The sequence below is a fragment of the Tiliqua scincoides genome, chromosome 12, assembly GCF_035046505.1.
Source record: "Tiliqua scincoides isolate rTilSci1 chromosome 12, rTilSci1.hap2, whole genome shotgun sequence".
Taxonomy (NCBI): Eukaryota; Metazoa; Chordata; class Lepidosauria; order Squamata; family Scincidae; genus Tiliqua; species Tiliqua scincoides.
Window position 1 is genome coordinate 16,168,822 of NC_089832.1, and position 19,586 is coordinate 16,188,407.

General features: G+C 47.2%; 1 protein-coding gene across 1 annotated transcript in view; it reads right to left on the bottom strand.

Moving 5' to 3' along the window:
• Window positions 1-19,586, bottom strand: part of GAB3 (GRB2 associated binding protein 3) — a 76,241-nt gene that overhangs the window by 43,785 nt on the left and 12,870 nt on the right. The gene's annotated exons all lie outside the window — the stretch shown is intronic.

Genomic DNA, 19,586 nt, shown 5'->3' on the forward strand with positions numbered 1-19,586 from the left:
AGAAAGCTGGCAAGGAGGGGGCGCTGGGAGCATGAAGGGAGGGGAGAGAGAACAGCTTACTGCACATTCTCCCTGCTTCAGCCCTCTGCCCACGGTTGCTATTGCTGGCAAGGCTACAGCCTGCTGTTTTTTGACCTTTTGCTCCACTAGAGATAGAAATGGGGATTGTCTGAGACTTGGAATAACTTCCTGCCATTGTGCTGGGGAGGGCTGGCCTGGCTTGATAGATAGCCATGTCTGTCAGGCTCGCTTTGGAGGGGAGAAAGTCCCCGGGTGGGTGACTAATTGGAAAGACACGTAAGGTGGTCCGCAGAGGGCAGGCGCGGGAGGAAAAAAAAAACGTCTCTCGATAAAAGGCCAGGCAGGCGAGGGGCCTCCATGACTGTTAACTGTGCCAACCTGCCCACGATCCGGCAAAAGTTGGCAAGCGCCGTGCAGGCCTGGCAACGGCCAAGCCCTTCCTTGGGAGAGAAAGGAACCGTTTTTGCTGGTCTCTCTTCCGCCTTGTAACCTTCAGATATTTTAAAATAGGGTGCAGAAGAGAAAGCGAGACACTGACGAGAGACACCCCTTCAGATTTCAAATGGCTACCACCGTTACTCTTCCGAAGCCCGGAAGGACAACTCTTCACCGACACAAGGAGCCCTCGCCAACTCACTGCTGTCCGTGTTGACCAGGGGCGTCCAAAGTTTTTGGCAGGAGGGCCACATTGTCTCTCTGACACTGTGTCGGGGGCTGGGGGGAAAAGAATTAATTTACATTTCAAATTTGAATAAATTTACATACATGAATATATTAAAGATGAACTTATCTGAATGAATAAAGGCCTTGCACAAAAGCAAGGCTGGCCTTTCCTTTTCTGCTGCTACTGCATCGCAGATGTGAAACAGCAAGCAGTGGAGGGAGCCCTCATCCCACAGCTGCCCTCACACTGAGAGCAGTTGCATCGGGCCAGTGTGGGTTCGAACAAATCACCGGAGGGCCAGAGGCTCATTGGAGACGGGGAGCTCCCTGAGGGCCGCATTGAGAGGCCTCGAGGGCTGTAAGTGGCCCCAGGGCCGGGGTTTGGGCATCCCTGGTGTTGACAGTACCAAGGTAGCTGGACCAAGGACCCGACTCTGCATATGGCAGTTTTGTGTATGCTAGTTTTGTTTATGCTACTCCACAAGGCCGGTTGGGAGCTACAGCAACCAGTTCCCCAAGTGGTTTCAAACATCCCAGTGGCCTCCTTGGGGCAAGCGGTCATTTGCGTTCAGCCAAAGTTTCTATGCTTCTCACTCATAGATGCAATGATTTTGACTAGCGGTTATCTGCTAGTATTTTGATTATGCAGTGGCAGTAATGATTTTGTTCTACGCTGGTCTATGATCCTAATAAAGATTTGATTGATTGATTGATTGATTGATTGAGTGAGTGATTTGCTGTGGTATTCTTCTGCACCTTTGTAGACCAGCCATTTTCAACCACTGCGCTATGGCACACTGATCCACGAGTGTGCCACAGGAATTTAGGGGAAGGGCATTGATTAGTAGGGCCAATAGGGGATGTGAGCCCTCCCCATGGGCATCATGGTGTGCCTTGCCAATTGCCAAAAACCTGATGGCGTGCCTTGACAATTTCAATGCCTTGTCAGCGTTGCATGAGATGAAAAGGGTTGAAAATCCTCCTTTTAGACTGTGAGCCCTTCTGGGACAGGGAACCATTTAATGATTTTGTCCACAAACCATTTTGTGAACGTTTTGGGGGGATATAAATTGGGATAGAAATAATCTTAATCCATGTATTGGGATTCAAATGTCCAGTACGTAAAAAGAACAGACTCAAATGTCCAATACAGGGACACATTTGATCTGGACACGGTTGTCTGGGGTGCAGTCGTCTTGGCACAATCAGGCACACTCCACCTTAAAAGGGTTTTCAGAAAGAAAAAAAAAAAAAAAACAGGTCCACATGCCAGGTACATCCTGCCCCATTACATCCTCAGGTTTATTCCCTACACAAATGCAAAATTTCTGAACTTTCCCCATCAGGAACAAAAGCAGAACTGACAAACAAAATACACAGAAGAAGACAAAAGACACAAGCATCCGGTACAGGTCCTGATGATATAAAGGTACAGAGATGTTCCCTTTTTACCTATCGGTTAACATTTGTTTACTGTATAACCAAAGGAGACATTTGCATATCTAAGCCGGCTCAGCAAGTTATTCTTCCTAAAGGAGACAGGTACATGCTCCAATTCCGTGAGCAATCAAAAGGGCTGCCTCTTATTTACTTCCCTTCCTCTCCTTTCTGACTCTCACATGGATACACCCTATTGCCTGGCCCTATACAGGTGCGCCGATGTACCTGTACGAGAGCACCTGTGAATAGGTGCTGCGCCAGTGAATTATTTCACCCCAGCAGAGTTTTTTTCTTTGCTCAATTCAAAGCTATCCATAGAATGAGAAGAGACAATCTTACCATGAGATTCAAGACTCCGTACTTGCGGCATCTACAACATCACAGCAATCCACAACTTAACCACCAACTGACGGTAAATGCTGTCCCCAAACAGGAAAAAGAAGTTCAGTACCCTAAAAGGAAGGCTGCTAATTATGCAGGTAAATATCTTTTCCCCTCTCACACAACACCAGAACCAGGGGATACTCACTAAGATGGAGTGGTGGGAGAGTTTAGAACAGACAAAAGAAAATATTAAAGAAATATTTGCTTTACCCAATATTTACCTTTACCTGTGGAACTCCTTGCCACGTGATGTGGTGATGCCACCTGGCCTAGCTGCCTTTCAAAGGGGACCGGACAGATTGATGGTGGAAAAGTCCATCACAAGTTACAAGCCATGATGAGTATGTGCAAATCCTGGTTTTTGAAGTGGGCTGTCTCTGAGTGTCAGATGCACAGGGGCACCATAATGCAGGTCTCTTGTTGTCCTGTGTGCTCCCAAAGGTATCTATGAACTAAGGGTGACCTAAGGGTCACTATGAGGTCCAGGAAGCTGGACTAGATGGTCCCATTGGCCTGATCCAGCAGGGTTCTTTTTCTGTTCTTATCCATTTACGTTTGGATTGAACGAAACATAAATTCTCCTTCTAAGCTGATCACATTTATTCAGATTAAGGCTGCGATCCTAGCCACACTTTCCTGAGAGTAAGCCCCATTGAACAAAACAGGACTTACTTCTGAGTATACCTGTTCCGGCCTGTGCCCTAACACACACTGCTGACAAGACAACAGGCCAATCACTTGAGAAAAATAGCAAGAACCGAACAAATATTTGGCCCAAAGTGACTCGTTCATAGTTCATTTCAGAAAAAGGTTTATTCAGGTAGAAAATAGGGATTGCGCATCAGCTAAAACGGCTTATTCTAAACGTGACCAAATACTTCCCTTAGGGAAAAATTATCCCAAAATAACATACACAGACAATAACACACCACTCGCTGGAGTGTGGGCTGCATGATGTGCACATCTCCCTCTGTGCGACAGCCATGTATTAAATAAGACGTAATAAATTATATATTTATATGAGCAGAATATATGTTGCCGCCAGACTGGCTTACAGTTGGCTCAATATTGTCTGAAAGAGCCAAATACTGTACTCCACACTCCACGTTAATTCTTGATTGGCGCAAAACCTATCACATGTTTGCACAAGGTGAACACATTCCTCCCTGTGTGACCAAGCCTTTTGGTGAAAAGAGATGTCACTTTTTTTCAAAAACAAAATGAATGAAAACATTGGTCATTTGACCATCCTGGTCCGGTTCGGGCCACAATGGCCGTTATCCTGAGAAGCTGCACATGCCTGATTTTGTCTGACCTTAGAAGCTAAGCAGGGTCCGGCCTGGTTAGTACTTGGATCGGAGACCGCCTGGGAATACCGGGTGCTGTAGGCTTATACCATGATCTCGAAAGCTAAGCAAGGTCCGGCCCGGTTAGTACTTGGATCGGAGACCGCCTGGGAATACCGGGTGCTGTAGGCTTATACCATAGTCTTTCGAGACTGAAGGTTGCCAACTATTTTATTTCATTTTATTTGAAAGTGCTTCCCCACCACCCCTAAAGGGGCCATCAAAGCAACCTGCAATGGCGAAAATCTTGACTTAAATAAAGCCACCCAATGCCTTTTTCTCCTGCTCGTGGGCTTCCCGGATGCAGCTGGTGTGCCACGATGGGAAACAGGATACTAGGTTAGATGGCCCTTGGGCTTGCTCCAGCATGGCTTTTCCAATATTTCATTTGTGCTTTCTTCCTCCCACCGAGATCCACTGCACACCCCCTGCCATCCTACGCTAGTCGCTACCCCTTGGCCTCTTCTCTCCCACATACCCTCCCCATCTCCCCAGATATGTGCAACGGACCAAAGGCCCACATCACATTTGCCTCCCCCAAGAACTTTCCAGATAAGCTCCAAAGCCTAGTCGGTGCCATCTCTCCACCGCTATCGCAGCCACCACAGCGATGACTCACAGCTCAGGAGTCGCCCACTATTAACACTTTGCTTGGTTTGGTTATTTCTGGAATGGAGGGGCCCGAATGCGAAAGACAAGGGCGACTGCCAGTGTAACTATAGCAATGGCAGCAACAAACACCAGAATGCTAATCTCTCCGGGTCAAGGGAACAACAAGCTGGAAATAACTCAACATTTGGTTTGGGTGCTTTTTTTTGTTTTCTTTTTTTTTGGAAAGAATAAATAAAAACAAAACAACCACCCATATCTTTCATAAAGCGAAAGGCACAAGGACAAAAATGAAGGGGGCACCCACGAAAACTGAGTGTTGGGAGAGTTAGGACAGACAAAAGAAAATATTTCTTTACCCAGCATGTCATTAGTCTGTGGAACTCCTTGCCACCGGTTGTGGTGATGGGTGTCTGGCCTAGATGCCTTTGAAAGGAGATCGAACAGGTTGATGGAGGAATGCCCTTCCCGGCTTGTAACCTGTGATAGACTTCCCCTCCATCAATCTGCCCGATCCCCTTTTTAAAGGCATCGAGGACAGACACCATCACCACATCCTATGGCAAGGAGTTCCACAGGTTAATATTTCTTGGTAAAGAAATATTTTATCTGCTCTAACTCTCCTGCCACTCAATTTTAGTGGGTGTCTCCTGCTTTGCACATCTTACATAAGAACATAAGACCAGCCCCACTGGATTAGGCCATAGGCCCATCTAGTCCAGCTTCCTGTATCTCACAGCGGCCCACCAAATGCCCCAGGGAGCACACCAGAAAACAAGAAGACCTGCAAGGCTTCCTGGGAATTGTAGTTAAGAACATAAGAACAGCCCCACTGGATCAGGCCATAGGCCCATCCAGTCCAGCTTCCTGTATCTCACAGCGGTCCACCAAATGCCCCAGGGAGCACACCAGATAACAAGAGACCTGCAAGGCCTCCTGGGAATTGTAGTTAAGAACATAAGAACAGCCCCACTGGACCAGGCCACAGGCCCATCTAGTCCAGCTTCCTGTATCTCACAGCGGCCCACCAAATGCCCAGAGAGCACACCAGATAACAAGAGACCTGCAAGGCTTCCTGGGAATTCTAGTTAAGAACACAAGAGCAGCCCCACTGGATCAGGCCATTGGCCCATCTAGTCCAGCTTCCTGTATCTCACAGCGGCCCGCCAAATGCCCCAGGGAGCACACCAGATAACAAGAGACCTGCATCCTGGTGCCCTCCCTTGCATCTGGCATGCTGACATTGCCCATTTTTAAAATCCATTTCCACATTTCACGGAGCATTGGCAGGCTACCACCATATATTCCAGGTAGCCATCTTTCCTCCCCCCTGATCTAAGGGGGATTTTTGCAACCCCATCATGAGCAAGGCCTAACCACCTTTGCTGCAGTTGTTTCGTACATTTACTGCAACTTGTCAGACGCTTCCACATAGAGCATGGTATAAATCTCATGCGAGAAAGTCAGCTTGATTCATTTCTGGTGAGTGGTACAGGCAATTCTCCCCCAAGGGAACAGTCATGCAAGAAGAGAAAGAGAGACAGAGAAATCCTTCAGCTTCAAGATGCAACTGCTTCTGCCATTTTCCGAAAGTGACATTTTTTTCTCCAGATTTACACTTCTGCAGTAGAAATAATGGTACACTGTCACTTTTTATGTATTATTGCCATGGGAAAGTGGCATTTTTTAAATAAAAAAAGGATATTTTCTCATATCTACATTAGGAGTTACCAGTATTTTATCTACCAGTGCCAGGCAACACAGTCCTGGAACGTGCTGGAATCCCCAGCATGTATGCACTGCTGAAACAGAGACGCCTGCGTTGGCTCGGTCATGTCGTGAGAATGGATGATGTCCGGATCCCAAAGGATCTCCTCTATGGAGAACTCGTGCAAGGAAAGCGCCCTACAGGTAGACCACAGCTGCGATACAAGGACATCTGCAAGAGGAATCTGAAGGCCTTAGGAGTGGACCTCAACAGGTGGGAAACCCTGGCCTCTGAGCGGCCCGCTTGGAGGCAGGCTGTGCAGCATGGCCTTTCCCAGTTTGAAGAGACACTTGGCCAGCAGTCTGAGGCTAAGAGGCAAAGAAGGAAGGCCCACAGCCAGGGAGACAGACCAGGGACAGACTGCACTTGCTCCCAGTGTGGAAGGGACTGTCACTCCCGAATTGGCCTTTTCAGCCACACTAGACGCTGTTCCAGAACCACCTTTCAGAGCACGATACCATAGTCTTTCGAGACTGAAGGTTGCCAACATATCGAGTGCCAGGCAGCAATTCAAGTGGTGAAGCTCTACATCTCACCCCACCATTGCAACTGCTTTCTGGACAGAGCTTTGTCTCCTTAGTGTCTGCCTGCCTGTCACACAGCTGTGTTCTGAAAGAAAAAGAAGCTTCCCAGGAATGAAAAGTAGTAGTTGTGGTCTGGCTGTATAAGGACTGAAACTTTGTTCAGCGGAGACGCAAGGCGACTGGCTCAGTTTCCCAACAGCCCCCACCTCAGGATGCAGGCAAGTCAACAAGTGTTTCTTAGAACCATTTCTCCCCAAACTTACGCGGAAGTGTCCTTGCTGCAACAATTGATAAAATGACCCAAAAAAACACAAAAACCACACGTGACGTTCCTGCAGCGACACACGAGGCTCTCCAGCTCCTCCCTCAAAGGCGACAACTTCCCAATCGCCACGAGGCACTCCAACCAACTTCCCCAGAACTCTTCTCCGTAACTGGATGTTAAGCAACACCAGAAAGGGGGAAAAATGGAAGGGGTAGGAGAGGGGAAAAAGCTGGGAACGCAAGGAAAAGCAGAAGGATCTGCAGCTGCACAGCATTCTGCAGGCCATCTCGCATCAAGCGCATGAAAGATTTCAGGCTGGGCTAAGGGCTACCGGGACAAAGGAACAACAACAGTTGGAGCCGTATTTTTTGAGTATATAAAGCAACACTTTTCGACCACTTTGCTGTGGACGGTCTGCAGGTGTGCCACAGGAGTTTGGGGGAGGGTCATTTATTAGTAGGGCCATTGGGGGATGTGAGCTCCCTGACGGCAGTGCTGCGTGTCTTATCCATTGCCCAAAAACTGCACCTTGTTAGTGTGCTGTGAGATAAAAAAAGGATGAAAATGTCTGATAGAAAGAATGGCAGCAAGGAATGGCTCAAGACCTTCCACACGGGAGGTGGCAAGCCAATGACTGTCCCTTCCTTACCTGCTCTTCCCACTTCCGGGATCAAAAGGAAGAGCGAAGGAGACCAGAGCAGAAGGAAGACTGCAGAGGAGAAAAGAGTGTTTTGGAGGGTGCACCAGCTAGCATGCTACTCTCCGCTCCTCCATTCTGTTCCTCTTCCGCTCGGATCCCTCTACCTGTTTTTGAATCCAAGGAACAGGAGGTGGGGGAGGTGGGTTGACCTGAGGCAACAGCCTCAGTTGTCCTCATGGACAGGCCAACCCTGCCAGCAGCTAGTCAGATCTATCTCCAGTATTAACTACTGGTTCCTAGAAAGGTTTAGAGCAGAATAAAGAGAGACACAGTCAACCTTCTATAAGGAAAGCTGGAAAGGGGCATTAACTGGTGGCTTAGTTTAAAAAAAAACACACACAAAGAGCCTCATCAAAATTTTTTTCCAAAAAACCATTCTTAAAAGAGTTGCCTCATTTAGATCTGTCCCAATTAATATTTGACAATTATTGGTCTGATCCTCACCTACAGAAAAATTGACTTCGGGACGCTACAGTTACTTAAAAAAAAAGAGGGTGGGGTGTCCTTTTTCTTCTAAAAAAAATGACATCATGGCTTATTTGTTTAAAACCAAACACAAAAGTATTTGCATGTCACCCACTTTGGTCTCGCTGAGAAATAAAAACAGCAGGAACAAAAACAGGAAGGGAGCCCTGCCACACTTGTTCATGTTCAAGCTCAGACAGTCCATGTGATGGCCACAGCTATTTCAGTTACTGAAATGTGCGTCTGCTGCGTAAGAATCTTTGTCGCAGGGGATTGTCGAGTTGGGAAAAAACGAAAGCAGCCAATACTCCGGGAACAATGCTCTTCTCCCCCCACATCCCAAATCTGACATCCCATACTTTGTCAGAATTTCAAAGTTAATTTAAGAAGAGCCCCGCTGGATCAGGCCGAAGGCTCATTTAGTCCAGCTTCCTGTACCATACATTGGCTTACCAGATGCATCAGGGAGCATAAAAGACAACAAGAGACCTGAATCCTGGTGCCCTCCTTCGTGTATGGCATTCTGAGGTTGCCTACTTCTCAAATCAAGAGGTTGCACTTACCCATCATGGTTTGTAACCTATCATGGTTTGTAACCTGTGATGCTCTGTTCCTCCAGAAATCTGTCCAATTTTAAAGGCATCTAGGCCAAACGCCGTCACCACATCCTGTGGCAAGGAGTTCCACAGACTAATTACACACTGGGCAAAGAAATACTTTTTGTGTGTGTGTCCTACAACACCCAACACTCAATTTGAGCAGATGTCCCCTGGTTCAGGTGTTGCGTGAGAGGGAAAAGAGCATCTCTCTATCCACTCTATCCATCCCCTGCAAAGTTTTGTATATCTCAGTCATGTCCCCCGTCCCCCCCCGGGGTCTTTTTTCCAGACTGAAGAGTCCCAAATACTGTAGCCTCTCATCAAAAGGCCCCAGCCCAGTAATCACTTTGGTTGCTCTCTTCTGCGCCTTCTTCCATTTCAACTATATCCTCTTGGATATGTGGCAACCAGAACTGGGCGCAAGTTACCTTTTCCTCTTCCATCTAACTTCTCTTGGTGATTTCCCAATGTGTTTCATTGCTTTCCAATAAGCTTTGCATATTGAAATTTTTTTTAAAAAAAAACACACACTCCCCAAACCCCACCTTTATTTATTCTCCCATTTTTATCCAGTGAACGGCTGGGCACATGGACACAGCCAGGGTCGCTTGGCTTGTGTCTATTTTCAACAAGCCACAACAAAAGCACACAATGCTTGTTGCATGTCACCACAACCAACAAAGGGAAAACAACCAGCTGGAGGGCAACTCCTGTGGTTAAAAAAAAAAAAGACAAAATACCAGCTGTGGATGCCGGAGGAAAAAACGGGGGGGGGGGTGGATTTTAAGAGTGCAAGAATCTGCAAGAGTAACCTGCCATTGTTTAAGAACATAAGAACATAACAGCCCCACTGGATCAGGCCATAGGCCCATCTAGTCCAGCTTCCTGGATCTCACAGCGGCCCACCAAATGCCCCAGGGAGCACACCAGATAACAACACACCTGCATCCTGGTGCCCTCCCTTGCATCTGACTTAGCCCATTTCTAAAATCAGGAGGTTGCACATACTCATCATGGCTTGTACCCCATAATGGATTTTTCCTCCAGAAACTTGTCCAATCCCCTTTTAAAGGCGTCCAGGCCAGATGCCGTCACCACATCCTGTGGCAAGGAGTTCCACAGACCAACCACACGCTGAGTAAAGAAATATTTTCTTTTGTCTGTCCTAACCCGCCCAACACTCAATTTTAGTGGATGTCCCCTGGTTCTGGTATTATGTGAGAGTGTAAAGAGCATCTCCCTATCCACTCTGACCATCCCCTGCATAATTTTGTATGTCTCAATCATGTCCCCCCTCAGGCGTCTCTTTTCTAGGCCCAAGAGGCCCAAACGCCGTAGCCTTTCCTCATAAGGAAGGTGCCCCAGCCCCGTAATCATCTTAGTCGCTCTCTTTTGCACCTTTTCCATTTCCACTATGTCTTTTTTGGGTTCCTCTCAGTGAAATTGGGGGGGGAGGATACACCAAAGAGCAACTCGCATGGCTTGTGAAGATGACAAGAATGAGAAATGAGACCTGTGGGTTTCTTCTGTAAAGGCAAATGGAAAGAAAGAAGCTACCTTTGACTGAGTCAGACACTGGCGCACCAGTACTGCCCACGCCAACTCTCCCCCAGAGTTTCAGACAGGGCAGCCGGAGTGAGGATTGTCCCCATAAAAATAATCTGTACAGCACTTCCCCAAAAATTGTCTTGTTGCAATTCTTACAGACAGGGCTGGCCTTAGGAACTGCAGGGCCCTGCAAAAGTGGAAACACTTTTGCGAGGTCCCCTCTAATATTGCGGGGCCCCCGTCACTCATTTTTTTAGCTCTTAGCCTGAATGGAGCCAGACCAAGAAAAAAATATCTGTGCAGGTGGATAGGAGTCCTGTACCACCATCACCACGTCCTGTGGCAAGGAGTTCCACAGATTAATTGCTCGTTGGTTAAAAAAATTATATTCCTTGGTCTGTTCTGACTCTCCCAACACTCAATTTTAGTGGATTCCCCCTGATTCTGGTGTTGTGCGAGAAAGGAGAGAACGTCACTCTAGTCAACCATCCCACCAGAAGAAGCTTGCTTGTGAATGCTGCTCTGAGAACAGTTTTTTCTTTTCATAGGTTCACTCTGGTATATAATCACTACAACGATCTCCTGTTTTGCATGTGACCACATAAAAAAGCTCTCGCTGTGACCACCTTCCAAATTTAGGCAACAAAACATCATAATGCATTTCAAAAAATGTCAAGGGTTTTTTTAAAAAAAAAAATCTCAATATGCAAAGCTTATTGGAGAGCAACTTGAAAATGCTTCATGCCTGTCTCGGGTGTTCCACTGTGTTTCAAATGATGCGTTTGTTGCCTTCAGAGGGGACCCAACCGCTGTTTTTGTCTGTCACAGTGAAGGGACCGACACCATCAGAGACACCAGAACACCTAATACTTGGAAACTTTGCCACAAGTTCTATCTGATTTACAAGAAAATGAAAAAGCCACAGAGATAGTTTCGGAGATTAGTTCTCACTTGGCGGCTTGCAGAGCATCTGGCCTGACTGATACTTTAGTCCTAGGCTGTTCCAGGAAAGAAAGAAAAAAGACAAAGATATGTCCCAGTTATTTATGCATGAGGAATATTGACAGGTACTGGAGCACATGCTCCACATCTAGACTGGAAGCCTTTTGGGACAGGGAGCTGACTTTCCCTCTGTGTAAAGCAGGGCTGTCAAACATAAGACCGGGGATCAGATGTGGCCCTCAGGCTCTCCCAGTATCAGCTGCTGACGCATCACCGCTGAAAGGGCAACCCACATGATAATTAGGCTGTCCCATAACTTGAAAATATGATCAAAACTTGCATATTTTCTGCCATTTGCAGCTAATGAGTTCCTAAGTGAGAAAAAAGTGCTTATTTCTGATCGTGACCTGCTTTGCGACATCACTTCCTGCTTTATGACATCAACTCCTGCTCTCAGTGGACATCATGAATGCTCTTCAGCCCACTGAATGGAATGAGTTTGAGACCCGTGGTGTAAAGTAACATATACAGGCACTCCCCAGCGTCCACAGATCCGGTATCTGTGGATCCAGTTCTGCAGAGCTGCAGATTTTCAGTCACTGTGCTCCAAACTCCCACGGCAGGCCTGCCAACCTTTGGCAGCACCAGTTGAGAATTGGTAGGCTAGAGGGATCGCCATTCCCTGAAGTCTGCTCCAGTGCCAGCAACCTCCCAAAAAGTGCAAACTGAGGCACAGGATCTATTCTGTCTCCCTGGAAAGCACCCAAGCATTAATTGAGGGAGTTTGATGAGTAGTGTGGGTGCACCTGGACTCCTCCCCAGGCTTGCATCTGAGGCAGGAGAAGTGGTGAAGCCAAAGACCTTATAAATCAGTTTTGAGGAGGACAGAGAGGGACTACCATGTACAGCTGGGGTGCCCAAACCCCGGCCTTGGGGCCACATACGGCCCTCGAGGCCTCTCGACGCGGCCCTCAAGGAGCCCCCAGTCTCCAATGAGCCTCTGGCCATCCAGGGATTTGTTGCAGCCTGCACTGGCCCGACACAACCGCTCTCAGCGTGAAGCCAACTGTTTGACCTCTTTGCGTGAGCTGTGGGATGAGGGCTTCCTCCACTGCTTGCTGTTTCACGTCTGTGATGCAGTAGTGGCAGCAAAGGAAAGGCCAGCCTTGCTTTGTGCAAGGCCTTTTATAGGCCTTGAGCTATTGCAAGACCTTCATTCATTCATATAAGTTCATCTTTAATATACTTTTATGTAAACTTATGTAAACTTATTCAAATTTTAAATGTAAATTAATTCTTTCTTTCCCCGGCCCCCGAGGCAGTGTTAGAGAGATGATGTGGCCCTCCTGCCAAAAACTTTGGGCACCCCTGACAGGGTCAGCAAGGGTACACAAGGAAGTTAGGTGGAAGCGTATTGTTTAAGAGAGCAGAAGACTTCAGGCTGGCAAGCGGCAGGCAAATTGCAGGAGCACATGCACCTGAAAGTCCAAACATTCATGAAGACACCCTTTCCAGATTGTGGCAAACTGGGTAGGAAGTTTTGCTTCCCAAGCTGAGCTCCGCGTAGCTGCTACCAGGATCTCGGAAACCCAGAAGTTTGGTTACGACATCATCACCGAAAGGGACGTCATCGCCAAAAAGGACGTCATCCGGTCCCTTTGCCCAAAAAGGTCGCCGACCCCTGCTGTAAAGAAAATACAGCAGTGCCAGTTTGAAAAGCCGCAAGCTAAAAAGACCTGCTGCATCTTGGGTCGGAAAGGGTGGTGCTGTTTTTTTCGGTCTGGAGGGTAAGAATGCTGATCAAGGCATTGTCCTTCTCAGCTTCTGAGAACACGCTATCTCTGGAGCAGTCCGCATTACTCAGCAAATACCAGAGCTGCAGCTGAAACACGTCCACTTGCCCCGTCAGTGCAAGAAGCACATGATTCAGGCTCAGCACTGCACTACCCCACTTTCTAGCAGAGAACTGCTGTTATATTCTCACAAAACTCAAGGAGTGAGTCATGGCTGATCTTTATGCAAAGCAAAACCCCAAGCTATAGACGAACTTGCGAGGATGCCTTGAGAAATCCATGCTGGTTTTGCTGAGTCGTCGTCTATCGCCTCTTATGGAGGGAAAGCAAGAGGACCAGGGGCTCAGTGATCAAGCAACAGCTTGCAGAAGATCCCTCCAGGGAAAGCAATCGAGAATTTCATACAAAAGACCCAACTTAGCATTCATGGCACCTGCTGAGGGTCAGAAGTGATGTCATTAAGCAGGAAGTGACATCATTAAGCAGATGATGGCCAGAAATAAGCACTTTTTTCATACAGAAACTCATTGGCTGCAAATGTCAGAAGAGAAAATGAGCAAATCTTGATTGTAATTTCAAGATATGAGAGAGCCCAATTACAACGGGAGGCTGGAGAAATTGCTTCCAGGGGCCGCATTCGGCCCACGGGCCTTGTGTTTGACACCCCTGATCTAGCCCATGTCGCAGGCATGCTTTTGTGAAGACAGTGGAGGAGACACGCTCAGAGGTACCAGAGCTCATTGCATCACCCCATGGATATCCTTCTGTACCAGACCACACAAAATAGACACACAACCTTAATGCAGTGGATCATTAGGCTCAGTGTAACCCTCCCATTAACTTCATTTATTTATTTTCGCATGCAGGTAGATTACCCCTTATCTGAACCTCCAAAATCCAAACTTTTCCAAAATCCAGACATTTTTGTCCAAGACTTTTATTTTTTTTAACTTGCTGTAATGTGAACACTAGAAAGTCTTGAGCTCACTTCCACGTACAGTGCAGACACAGGTTATGAGTTCTGTTCTCTGCTCTGTGGTGTGCACCTGGACAGACATTGTTGAAAAATGTCCAAGAGGCCTCCAGACACCCGTATGGGTAACAGTGAAAAGAGCAAGAGGGAAGAATTTCTCATTATATATGTTCAATATTCTGAAATCCAGACAAATCCAAAACCCAGATACCTTCTCATCCCAAGCAGTGTGGATAAAGGATACCCAACCTGTATAACAGTGCATGTCACCCAGCAAATCAGTCACCCACAAAAAAACCAGCACCCAACTTGATGTCACTCATGGAACTGATTAAGATTTCTAGTATGAGCTCTGATACACAGAAATGAGAGTGAGCTCATATGAACACCTTCTTGGTTCCCTGCTGTGTCATAACAACATCTCATTAGCTTTTGGAACAATCAGTCTCATTGGTCAGTTTTGACTTAAGGAAATCCACTTTTTGTTACATAAAGCAGTTGTGTTTTCTTTTTTCTGGGTAATTGGCCATAACTTTCGATAGAATACAGATAATTCAGTGTTGCTCAAACTGTGGGTCAAGATCCACTAGGTGGGTCACGAGCCAATTTCAAGTGGGTCCCTGTTCATTACAATGTGTATTTCATTTTTTAAAATATTAGACTTGATGCTGCCATGGTATGTGACTGCATTTGGGGGAAGTATTACAGATCTATGCTTTTAACAGATTAGGCATATGCTTTTAACAATGATAGTGAATGGTTTTACTCCTGGGTAAGTGTGGATAGGACTACAGGCTTTGGGATGTTTGGGGATTTTCTTTTTAAACAGATCAGCAACTGCTTGGGAGGGTTTGGAGCATTTTTCTTTATTTTAATAAATTGTTAAATTTATACTTATTGTAGACTTTTCATTTACTTACGTAGAGCGCAGTCCTAACCAACTTTTGGGCACTGACTTAGCCGCAATGCTGCCCCAAGGTAAGGTTACAAACATGCCCTTACCTTGGTGAGGCCCCCTCGGCTGCCTTCCACACTGCAGGAAGCAGTGCATGTCACATTGGCACAGCTATATTAGTGCTTGAAAGTTGGTTAGGATTGCGCCCTTAATTAGATTTTATTTTTGTCGTGTGGGTGATGTTAAAAATTTTCCTGCTTGATGATGTCACTTCTGGCGGTGACATCACTTTCAGGTTAACGATATCACTTGGTGGGCAGACTGTCATTCTAAAAAGTGGGTCCCAGTGCAAAAAGTTTGCAAACCACTGCCTCAGGCCAAAAACTTTGACCATCTCCTTGCTCCCGCCCGGCAGAAACCTTCTTCTTCAGACTTCAACTAGATCGGAGACACAAGTTTAGATCTCGCCTTCAGTCACCCACGAGACATCCTCAGTTCCCTCTCTGCAAAACGGAACCCAGAAAAACTTAACCTACACTGAAGTAAGGGAGGGCAGACAGGATCAGGATGATAAAACACTTGGTCAATTTCAAACATGACTGTTGGAAGATGAAAACAAGACTCACAAATAAGTAGTTTTGGTTTCTGTTTATGTCAACTATTTGTCTCTTGATGTAAATGTAAGCATGGCTTCTCAGGCCAAAATATCCGGTTCTTGTTTATTTGAGCCTTTGGATTAATGTAAAGGTCGGAGAGAAGGGGGGCAGGACAAACGGATTAACAGTACTTGGGGGGAGGAATAAATGTCTTCCCCCCCCCACCAGCTCTGGTAAGAAAAAGTTGGAGACAAGTTCAGTAGTGGCTTTTCCTTAAAATATGCTTTTCACTTTCAGAATGGAGAATAAACCCAGTTTGAGTAACATTAAAAAGAACCCTGTTGCTTCTCCTTTTGCTTCTGCCTAAGGCTTTCTGTGGTTAACTGACATTGTGATCCACAGAGGTGTGTCTCTCTCTAAGTGACAGCACTGTGAGAAATGTAGGCACATCCACTTTACACTGGAACAGCGCAATCCTAACTTATGCTGGAACAGGCAGGCGGGCGCAAGGTTGGGGGCGACTGTGGCTTAGCCCAGGGCAAGGGGAAACTTTTCCCCTTACCCCAGGGAGAGCCACAGAGGCCCCAATGGGTCTACTCAGATCTGCACCACCTCAGGAGGAGTGATCTGGAGCAGCTCGGTGCTGTCCAGGAAATGGGGCTGGGATCCGGCATAACTGCCCCCAAGAACACCCTCCAACCATCCTCCGCCAGCCCCGAAGCACCTCCCTCTCGCCTTCTCCCCGCCTTCCCCAGACTCCTGCGTCAGCCGAGTCAATGCAAACTGACCTGCCGCCGCCGCCGCCATGGAGGCTGGATCTGGCCTCTGGGGGCCAGCGCACCTCCATGTGCTGACACAGCATTGCAGAACCCCATTTCTAAAACGAAATTTCATCACATCTGCACAGCTTTCGTCTCCTTTGCTCACTGTCACTGAAAGTCCCATGTTCTCACAATGCTGCCTGATAGACAACTCCTCCTCTGCCGGACCATCTGGTGAGCTGGACCAATTTAAGAAGCAGGAATGCAACACTTCTCAGCCTGCTCGTCTTGCGTTCTCACCACTCCTCCACTCCTCAAAATGTGACATTCACCGACTGGGAGGTCATACCGTCTCCATCTAGAAGCCTTTTCTATCCAGCTGAAACAGACCGGGTCCAGAGTCACATGCCACAGGCTGGAGCCGCAGACTCTGTGACCCACCAGAGGAAGGAGACAGGGGTGTAGCAGCTTGCTTGGTGATGGGGCCAAAAGAAGAAGGAACACTGGGAAAAATCAGTAGGCCCATCGCTGGCCTACTTGGATTGATGCAAGTCCATCCAATAGAACCCCATGGCCTGGAGCATGACCCGTTTTGAAGCCCAACATCAAGACCTCCCAAGGCTCTCCTCTCCAGAACTAACAAGGTCCATTCACCTTAACACCGTAAACCCGGAGGTAATAAATAGTGACGTCATTGGTCATGTCGTGAGAATGGATGATGGCCGGATCCCAAAGGATCTCCTCTATGGAGAACTCGTGCAAGGAAAGCGCCCTACAGGTAGACCACAGCTGTGATACAAGGACATCTGCAAGAGGGATCTGAACGCCTTAGGAGTGGACCTCAACAAGTGGGAAACCCTGGCCTCTGAGCGGCCCGCTTGGAGGCAGGCTGTGCAGCATGGCCTTTCCCAGTTTGAAGAGACACTTGGCCAACAGAATGAGGCAAAGAGGCAAAGAAGGAAGGTCCATAGCCAGGGAGACAGACCAGGGACAGACTGCACTTGCTCCCGGTGTGGAAGGGATTGTCACTCCCGAATCAGCCTTTTCAGCCACACTAGACGCTGTTCCAGAACCACCTTTCAGAGCGCGATACCATAGTCTTTCGAGACTAAAGGTTGCCAACATACCATAACATGTACCCCTGCAATTACTTCTGGGTTAGGCACTGCGCCACTGATCTGAACATATCACCCGTGAGATTTAGAACACAGCTGTGCGCAAATGTAGTTCAACACAGAAAGGAGCAGTCTATCAAGGCCTCAATGGCAGACCATCGAGACACTCAATGGGTGGTCTGCAACAACCGCCTGACTTTTTCTCTACCCTACCTGGAGATGCAGGGGATCAAACCTGGGAACTCCTGCAACCACCAAGCAATAGCCCTGCCCTTTACTGTGTGATCAGGAAGCAATACAGAAGGAAGGAGAGAGGGGCTCCTTCTAGTTCCGTTTTCTCCACGCAGGAACCCAGAATTCAAAATAAACGAATTCAAAGAAGCTAGAGGTGGAAGTGAGCCAATGAGCAGAAATTTTGTGGGAGATGTCTGGTGTTAACCTCGTTCTTGTGAAGGAACAGAAATACCAGCTGTTCTCTGAAGCGCCTTTCTAAGAAGGGGAAAATTAATCCCTAGCAAGGAAAGGCAGTTTGTCCTGGATCCTTTTTTGGGGGAGAGCGGAAGATGGAAACCTTGGCTCAATTTGCTAATCTGAAATGAAAACAGTTCATAATTAGGGTTTCAAATTAAGTTTCAAGTCATTGAGTACAGTTAGCCCTTGGCATCCATGGGGAGGGTCAGTTCCGCCCCCCCCCCATAGATACTGAAATTTGTGGATTCTGGGGTCCAGTTCCCATGATCCTGGTTCACCCCAGAGTGACCTGGAAGTAGCTCCCACTGGTTTTCTGCCTTCCACCAGGTTTCCCCGATGCCCACAGAGGCTTGCCTCTTTTGTGCTCGCCTGGAAGGCATGCGGACGATGTGGGGGCTGCTGGAGTGGATTACTGAGTACGCTGCAGCCCTGCAAATGGCGCAGTTTTGCAGTGCTATGGCATATATATTAGAGGCCTTCGGTTCGATTCCGAGCCATGACAACTTGATGGATGAACGATCTATAGGAAGATCAATCATGTGCAAGGCTAGAGAGGTCCGCTAGGGTCTTATCTGCCGTTGTTGCGATTGTGTCGAGCCATCGGGTTGCTGGTCTTCCTCTTGGTCATAGCATCTGCAGGTAGTGAAATCTGTGGACGCTGGACCCACGGATAAGGCAGGTCCCCTGTACAGCTTTTCGTACTATAGCTGTATAAAGTTTTGACTGGAGATGCAAAATGCATCACAATTCATCTGAACGCCCCTCGTTCTGTGCAAGAGAGTGAAACTCTACAAGGCATCCCCTCCAACAGTATCTATAATGGTTGACCAACACTAGTTGGTGGGGGAAATTAAACCATGGCCAAATGAAGGTATTCTTGTGACCGATTCCCTCAACAAAGCCTGAAAGAGAGTCACTGATGTGCAGAGAGTAACCAGTGACTTAAACCCAGTAGAAACCCAATCTGCCCACTGCAGCGGTGCAGCCATTGAGTGAATTTGTCCTGGGGCCAAATGGAGAAGCTAATTGCCAGAGACAAAGAGCAAATCTACCCAACAGATTCGAAATGGCTCAATACTCTCTCTTACTTTACAGGGTGCCCTGGGAATTGTGGGTCTCTCGCCATCTGGCTATGGGATGGCTCCAGCCCTGGAGGAAATGATCAAAGATCACGGCGGGTCTTCATTAAGGCTCTCCTGAATTCTGAAGCAGGCTTACAGATTAAGGGCAAAATCCTATCCAGTCTACTCAGAAGTAAGTCCTATTTTGTTCAATGGGGCTTAGGAAAGTGTGGTTAGGACTGCAGCCTAAAGACCTAAACTGCACCTGCAAGGCACTTCTAATTTGTTTTCAGTGTGAAGACACTATCTCAGCGGTTCTCAAACTTGTCAGCACTGGGACCCACTTTTTAGAATGACAATCTGTCGGGACCCACTGGAAGTGATGTCATTAACCTGGAAGTGATGTCATGGTCAGAAACGACATCATCAAGCAGGAAATTTTTAACACCCCACATATGACAAAATAAAATTAATTAAGTAAATTAAAAGTTTATAAGAAGTGTAAGTGAAAATTAAAAAGAAAATTAAGAAAAACCCTCCCAGGCAGAGGCTGATATGTTTTTAAAAAATTCCCCAAACATCCCAAAGGCTGCAGCTTACACACTTACCCAGGACTAAGCCCCATTGATTATCATTGTTAAAAGCAT